We start from the raw sequence: 8,685 nt of genomic DNA, 5'->3' as shown, positions 1-8,685 counted from the left end.
CTGTCTGTCTGTCTGTCTCTCTCTCTCTCTGTCTCTCTGTCTCCGTCTCTCTCTCTGTCTCTCTCTCTGTCTCTCTCTCTCTCTCTCTCGCTCTCTGTCTCTCTCTCTGTGTTATACTGATGTACATACATCTCGATTTCTCTATTTTCTCTCCGTCTTTCGGTTTCACTTCCTCTTCTTTTCTGCCAGAATATCTGCCCAAACTCTCGCTCATCTCCCTTTTGTTCCTCTTGTTTTCTCTTTCTTTCTCCGTTTCTCCCTTATCCCCATTTATCCCCTTCATTATTTCTACCCCTCTTCTCCACCCCCCTCTCTCGCCTTCCGTCTCTCCCCCTTTCTCTCTCTCCCTCCCCCCCTCTCTCTCTCTCCCTCGCTCTCTCTCTCTTTTCATCTCTCTCTCTCTTTTCCTCTCTCTCTCTCCCTCTCTCTCTCTCTCTCTATCCCTCTCTCTCTTCCCCTCTCATTCTCTCTCCTCCTTCTCCCCATCCCGCCCAACAACAAAAAGCTTTGTGTACATCTCCGTACTTCTACGACATTGTCATGTTTTCATTGAGCTCTGATAACAGTTTCACGCCCCTTTTAACATAATAAGGTTATTTTAGCCGGGCACTCCTATTTAACTCTCCCTTCTACCCCCTCCCTCTCGTCCTGCCTCCTCAGTCAAAGAAAGCTGAGTGGGTGGAAGGCTATCAAAGTTACAGAAACCAAAGTTCAGGAAACACAATCAAATAGAGTGTGTTCACTCTACAAGTGGAACGTGCTCTTTGGTGGGAGTGCTAAACTATATAGACAGGACACATCCCCCCCCCCCCTCTCTCTCTCGTTCTCTCTCTCTCTCTCTCTCTCTCTCTCTCTCTCTCTCTCTCTCTCTCTCTCTCTCTCTCTCTGTCTCTCTCTCGTGTCTCTCTCTGTATGCAATATAATTGTAATTGAAAATGTTTAACACCACCACCCTCTCTCTCCCTCTCTCTCGTTCTCTCAGCCCCCCCCCCTTTCCCTGATGTGTTAATGACGTGATCAATCCTAGAACGTTACACAAAGTTCGGTTGTTGGGTTTTTTCGTTCGAATCGACCATAATTATCATTTATTACAACTCCCAGTGACGATTACACAGACACGCATTACGGAACACAAAGGTTCAACTTTGGGAACGTTATCTTCGCTGTAAACAATGACAACCTGGTCTGTTCTAAAAAGCCTCTTGTTCAGGTGTTCTAAGCAAGCAAATACAACCGCAAATGCTCCGTATACAGTGCCATTCAGCAGTAAATGACAGATCATTAAATCTTTTTGAGTGCATCGAGCACAATTTAAGGACAAATGCTAGGTAAACGGGGTGTGCAAATTGAAATTGTCAGTTATCAAATTGATTGAAACAGATCTGATAAATCAAGGTTTTTTAATTTTCTAAATAAATCAATTATGTGAGTATGCGAGTGTGTTTTTTTTATCTGTCTCATTTCTCTTCCATTAGTCTTAATATGTTCTGGGCCATCGACTTCCTATTTACTTTTAAAAGATTAGATTTGGGGATTTGGGTTTATTTATTTATTTATTTTTTCAATTTATTCATTTATTATTCATTTATCTATTTTTTTTATGGGGGGGGGGGGAGACATGTATTTTCTCTTAGTCTGCTCCTGTAAATGCTATGGCATTTCTGACACGTTTTTCTGGGTATAAGTATGAAGTCCATAGTTTCTAACTCTAGAAAGACAAAATCAAAAGTTTCTTTTCTAAATTATATACCACTAGCTGGGCCCCCGTTCGATGAACGGGTTGAGACAGAAGCGTGTTGATTGTCCCAGTAGCAAGAAAAAAGATTTGACAAAGGAGTTCAGAAAAAGCGATGCTGGCCATCAAACGAAAGAATCACAGTCGGATTTAGCACCAAGTTAAAAAAGAAAACATGAGGCTAGATCTATACGGGTCGCACACTTGAAATAGTGTTCAGTATTGCGCGACAGTGCGCAATAGTATCGAACGGAAGTACGACTTAAAATAAACAAACCTGGCGGATTTTCTAAAATTACGGAGACAGAAGCGTCGGTCTACAAAAGCGATCGGCGAAATAAAGAAATTTAGCATTTTGCAGCAAAACTGTCTCAAAACTGAAAAAACCAAGGGCGTCATGATCTGGAGAATATTCTAAAGAATTTTTAGGCGAAAACCGCAAGTCGATCGATGCAGCCATTAAAAAGCCTTTTGAATAGCAAAATTTGGCCACCACAAATAGATAATAGATAAATCACAAGCTTTATCGCGATTTCCTAAAGCATATTAAAAAAATTACTCGGAAGAGTTGAAAGTAATTTCACGATGAGATGAAGGCACACACGTTTTGCTAATGGTGTCTGTGGTGCAGTGGTCACTGTTGCACAAAAAGAAAAAGAGTTCGCTTCCAGAGTGGGGACGTTTTCTTTTCTTTTTAGTCGCTAGCAAATCGTTTCACTCTCAGTCAGGGGTGGGGTGGCCGAGGAAGAAGGGGTCGAAGCAGACAGTTTCTTTAATGGTCTTGATTGTGCCCATATATTTTCTTTTTTTTTTCTTTATGTATTTCTTTATGTATTTCTTTATGTATTTCTTTCTTTCTTTCTTTCTTTATTCATTTCTTTTATTTATTTACTTATGTATTTTTTTGCAATTAGGAGCCCAATTATGATTTTCAACTTGAATCAGTTTCCCTATATCTAAGTAATGGCTACGTCATTGTTTCCGTTTAGCTTCCTTTTCAACACTAACGTTATTCTAGAAGCTAGCCTTTCGAATTTTCCGTCCACCCCTAATAGGTCCGAGCCGAATTGGTGGAGAGCCCTAAACTCACGCCCACAAAAAAAGATAAAATACGCTTCCTTTTAAAATATAATTTCTTGTCGTTACTACACTTTGTGTTTCGTTTTTTGCTTGATAGAATAGTTGTTGTTTTTCTAGGAATATCTCTAATTGGTTTGTTCTTTCAAACAGCTATAAAACCGTGGCCTGTTGTGGCAACATATCTGATCAAAAGACATGATTCTGATTCTCGAGCAATGCTCCGATTGGCAATGTCACCATCTCATTTCTAAAGCTCAGGTTTCACATCAAGAATCTCCTTCTGCTTGCTACGACAGTGTATCCCTCTCTTCCCGGTTTTGCTGTGACAGATCGCCTACTTTTAAATGATCGACGCTGTGTCGATGGGGACGTAAAATATCTACATCTACAGCTAATGTATCTCATAGGTTGTCACAGAATTGCATGGCTCGCCAGTTTCCACTAGATACTATCCTACAGCACAAAACGTTTACGTTGATTGTGCAGGAATGACTAACAACGCAAACTTCCCGTAAGTGGGTCATGTCACTTAAACTACATTTAATGCGGGTCATTCCAAAGTAACTGACTGGACACTTTATAGTCGATCGTTCCATAATTCTTGACACTGACATCTAGAACATTAAAACGAAGTATCTAACAATGGGTTGTAGAAGATAAATTATTTTTGTGGTGTTGTTTTGTCTGATTTTTTTTGGCTTTTTATTTTTTCCTTCTGTTTTTTAGGGAGGGGGAGGGGGACGGGGAGGGGGAGGGGGTGTGGTAATATCCTCTATTTTGCAGTATAATGTAGAGCTGTATCGTTTTGAGATGGGCTTTTGTGGGTGGTTATAGGGTGCCACTGATAGATCCCTTTTTTCTGTGTCTTTGTTGCTTAGACTGACATAATCTGTCCCGTACTAAATAATCCTTTTTGTTACATGTTCTTCTCTTTACTTCAATCTAATAATTTTACAATTTTTTCCTCTCCAGATTTACCTGGAAATCTTGCTGTGTCTGTGAATATTCTATTTTTGGATAAATCTTAGTGCGCCTATTTCTGGCTGTTACAATTGAGGAATCCTGGCAAAGAAGAGCTGAATTAAAACATTGAATTTTGTGCCTGGTTGGACAAGGGGAGTTTTTCAATTTTTAGCTGTTTCCAGTGCAACAGCCAAAACGCCTTTCAAGTTGAAAAAAGACGGACAGTGTATTATAATTTCTCTTAAGCTGGAATACCACCGAGCCTTGAAGCAGCCGTTATTTCCTTTTCTTTGCAATAGGCAAAGTTGTCCACTTGTGAAGAAATTCACGGATTAATCGTCCACTTCGTCAGGAATCTGTCACTGACTTTTGTCCTCGTACAAACGAGTGTGTGCTCATTGAAGTTGTAGGTGGAGATAGCCCCGCCTTCTTGTGTGTCACTGACTCCGCCCCTTAATTTGTCAAAAAGGTTGATGCGCCAAAGGTCAATCTATCAATTATTTTTTATCAGCATTACGAGTTTGACGTCAAACAAAAAATTGCAAGTATTTACAACCCTTGACGGCGATTTTGTACGTTCTACGTTCATCTGTCAAAGTCATCGAGGATCGTAGCACCGCCTCCATCTTTGAAACGTTCGTCTACCAATCAAAGTCATTGAGGATCATAACCGTGCCAACTTGACCTTAGTGACCTCCCCACTCCAAATGCTCGACATGATGACCGCAGTGATCCCCGCCTCTATCTTGCAGGACACCCACATTTCTCACCACTTCGCCTCCCACCCTCCCCAGAACGCCGCCCCTCATCATATAATGCCGCCTCCTTCTTCCATAAGCCACGCCCTAAGCCACACCTCGCACCCGCCCCCTGCCAGCCAAGGGCTTTCCTCCTCGTCATCAACTCTTCCCATGAAGGTAGGTTTGATTTGTAAAATTACTAATTAATTTTTGTTCCCTTTTCGTTCTTTTATCAGCTTTGCCATTTCATCTTTCTCATCAGTCCCCATTTGCTCTTCATCCTTTTCTGTTTTTATCTTAATCACTCTTCCTCCCCCTCCTCCTATTTTTCTCTCCTTTCCCCTTGCCCTTTATCCTTCTCTGTTGTATCTTGCTCCTCTTTTTTTTGTTCTTTTCTCCTTGCTTTTCGACCGTCTAATTTATCTCTTCATCCCCCCTCCTCTTCTTCTTCACCTTTTATCCTATCCTCCTTTTCCCCCCTTTTCCACTTTCTTTCCGCTCTTCTGTTTGATCTTACTCCCCCTCGCACCTCCCTGTTTCCTACCCCTATGTTCTGTCATTGCAATATCTCTGTGTTGTCATTGTATAGGCTTACCGCTCCTTTCAGCTCTGTAAGGTTATTTAAGAGGTGGGACCTCCAAATTTAACGTTCATCTCCGAAATAGCAAAGCCAGACTGGCGGAGAGCCCCTGGAGCTCTTCATTACAATCTCAATGTCGAGCACCCCGTTAGGGATCCAGACCAACTCAATTCGTTCAGTAGTCCAGCATGATACCACCTTAGCCAACCTTGAACCCAATCTATAATTTGATGAAAACGAAAAGCGTTTAGGTCTGCTGTTAAAATAAAAAAAAAAACCTTTCACTTGTTGATTTTTAATATATTATTTTTTCACTGAACATTTTCTTCTTTAGTCTATCCATCACTCTCGAACTTTTTGTTGTTGTTTCTAGGAGAGGGTTGTGCCGGCGTCTGTGCTGGTGTAGCGGTGGGGTGCCCCGCCGTCACACGCAACAGACGTGAGTTTGAGTCCCCTATGCAGAGGTTTTCTAGCAAAATACGCGTCTGTCTGTTGGGGCATGATACTCCCCTCAACCTGGGTTTACCGTGATAGGCATAGTTGAAGCAGCTCGCCTCTTAAAGGACGTACCCTGTGCCGATGAGGGTGCAACACACCTACAGCACAAGTAATGACCGTTGCTTGGTGTTGCTACAAGGTGTCGTCCTAGTGCTGGGCCACACGTGCACTGACTATCTGAACCAGTGCTTGCTAACGTAACCGATATCTCCCACAAACGGGCGATTTGATAATTTTGATGGGCGATTGGATTCACCATGATAGTGACAGGTATTATTCAATGCCCTGCTTGGAAATACTAGTCGGTGGGCTGTACGCAAATGCAAGACTCTTAGTGGCAGAAGCCTGCTTTCTAAAATAGGATCTAAAATGTTATCATGTGCTACGAGGTCTGTCTCAGAATAAAGTTTCCCTCCTCAATAAAACTCAAAATACGCAACCAACAGCCACTAAAGTTTGTGAGGTCATGACACAATGACTAAGAAATCTCAACTCCAAATTGCAAGTGCATTGGTGAACGGATCATAGAGCGGTGACGTGTCAAGTGTGGTGTACTTCTGCACTTTGTCCAAGGCAAATCCAAGGAAAATGGCTGAGCAAAACATTGGCGCAGCCTTCTCATGCTACGATGTCTGAGTTGTAATCAAATTTTCAATTCTTCTCGGCAAGTTTGCAGTTGAAACCCATGGTGATCTTTACAAACTAACAGGGAATAAATAATGCCCCATCAATTCAAACAGTAAAGAAATGGATCAAGGAGGTTGAAGGTGCGAGTTCTGACATGAAAGATGAAGCGCACACAGAAAACATGGGGAGAGAAAGGTGATGCACATTGGGATTTTTTCGACATGAGTAGCTTCATACTGAGCTGGCTAGTCACACCTGGCGTAACTGTCAATGGTGGTTACTACAGGTTCGTCCTCAAAGACAAGCTGAGACCTGCGATCCAGAAAAAAAAGACCCGCTTTGCTTGAAGAAGGCGTCATCCTGCACCATGACAACATGTTCACAAGTCCAGAGTTGTGTACGAGCTTTTTGAGGGCTACTCGTGGAAATCAAAGGTGCACCCGCCCAATTCGCCTGATCTCGCCCCATGCAACTTCCTCCTCTTCCCCAAGGTGAAAAAAAAATGCTGCGAGGTCGGCGATTTGAGGACGAGGACCAGATTCAAGCGGCTATGAGAAAGGCACTCGGGACCTTGGACAAACGATCACTGACCACTGTCTTTGACGGCTGGGAACATCAAATGGAGAAATGTTTTGAACTTGATGGTTCCTACGTTGAATAGGTATTTGAATAAGCTTTCCTTTGGTACCAAATACAAGGTGATTTATAATTATATGTGAGGACAGCATGACAGGGAAACTTTATTCTGAGACACACCTCGTAGATCTACAAATCTATTGGTCCTTCGCAATTTTTCAAGCACTCAGATAATTTTCTTTCTACTGTTCAATCTTTTACCATTTGTGCATTGGCATATTGGTCTCCCTCTGCCTATTTCCCGTCCCACTCATGTGGGTGGTTGACGGGTGCTCTGGTGTGGTTTGCACATTCTTTCCCATAAAAAAATTTATCGTCCTGGTCTCTCCTTTTATCTTCGTATGTTACTCTCAAGTAACATGTATAATCTTTGGAACGTATTTGACACAATTGTGTTGCGCGAGTGCCGTAAAACTCTTACTAAAACTACCCCTCCCCCCCCCCACACACACACTCTTACAAACAGCACTGTCCAAAGTGAGCCGGTTTTAAAGCATTTCAGCCTTGATTTTTTAAATCTCCATCACCACAATATAAGTCAGTTAGGGGGTGGGCTTTGACTTTCGACTCTGCCTTCCAGGGCCAATCTGCGCTGAGGGGGGATACAATGTCCCAGCAGAAAAGACGAAGATACATGTACTCGATAAAAATTCTCACCCACACGGGAATCGAACTCGAGTCTTTTACATGCAACGACGAAGCACCTAATCGCTCCACAACAAACACCAATCTTTTTGTGTCTGTTTTTAGAATTTAAGCTCATTCCAAAACTCAGGTAGAATAAGTGTTCGGTCACTTAATATTCTGTTTTTCCAATAGACTATTCCATCTTACTGTACATCCACATTTTAGTTTCTAGAGATTCTATCTCTTTTCCCTGTGGTGTATGACATGGGCACACCGTCAGCTCAGTTGGTACCATACTGGATTACAGAGTGGAAGGCCCTGGTTCATATCCTCATTGGGGGCGCTCGAAGCTAGGATTATTTAGGCGAATTTTTAAAGATCTCTAATTGTTTGGCTCGATCTTGACGCATATGGACTTAAAATCGGAGGTCCCGCCTCTTAAATAGCCTTACATCGTTGAAAGGAGTATTGCATTTTTACAGTGGAGATGACTGTATGGAACACACGTCGTACCAGTGCCACAAACACGATTTAGTAAATCATTGAGGAAACGGGCTGTTTGTACCCTGCGATTCAAATTAACCTGAGGTATGTGCGATCCGTCCCAGGAAAATAATGGGAAAAAACTTGATAAATTTTACATCTGCTTATCACGCCCTTTATGTACAAAGCAACAAGTTTAACATTTATTGCACCACAAGCACCCACGCGTGTGTTGTAGCAGTTAAGTCTTTTCCGTTGTAAGAAGAAGATGGGGACGAAAATCGACAACATAAAAATCAACCCCAACCCCCCCCCCCTCCAAACGCCACAAACATTGGCCTTTAATTTGCGATATGAGAAAAGATTTATAGGCGTGAGTAGGATTTAGATTCTATGACAACCAAAAACTTGTAAACAAAACTCAAAGACATGAACAACGAAGCAGCAACAGTGCAGCTATGTCTCTCCCCAACTGTAACAAGAGCAATAACAACATCATCGACAACAAAACCGGAAAATGTACCACCGCCACCACCACCGCCATCTTTACAACAGCAGAAAACATGTCCAAAACTATTACCACCGGCAACACTAAGAGAACATAAAAATGATGATAATAATGATTATAATAATAACAATAATACTATAGTATAATATTGATGATACTACTACTACTACTACTACTACTACTACTACTACTACTACTACTACTACTA

General features: G+C 42.0%; 1 long non-coding RNA gene across 1 annotated transcript; it reads left to right on the top strand.

Moving 5' to 3' along the window:
* The first annotated feature begins 2,562 nt into the window (after positions 1–2,562).
* Positions 2,563–4,317, top strand: LOC118477550. Its single transcript, XR_004858461.1, has 2 exons — positions 2,563–3,326; positions 3,788–4,317. It is a non-coding gene; the product is annotated as an uncharacterized LOC118477550 (long non-coding RNA).
* Positions 4,318–8,685: the final 4,368 nt, after the last annotated feature.

Source organism: Aplysia californica, unplaced genomic scaffold (genome assembly GCF_000002075.1).
Source record: "Aplysia californica isolate F4 #8 unplaced genomic scaffold, AplCal3.0 scaffold00135, whole genome shotgun sequence".
Taxonomy (NCBI): domain Eukaryota; kingdom Metazoa; phylum Mollusca; class Gastropoda; order Aplysiida; family Aplysiidae; genus Aplysia; species Aplysia californica.
The sequence above is the reverse complement of the archived record's forward strand: the minus strand, read 5'-3'. Positions and strand labels throughout refer to the sequence as shown.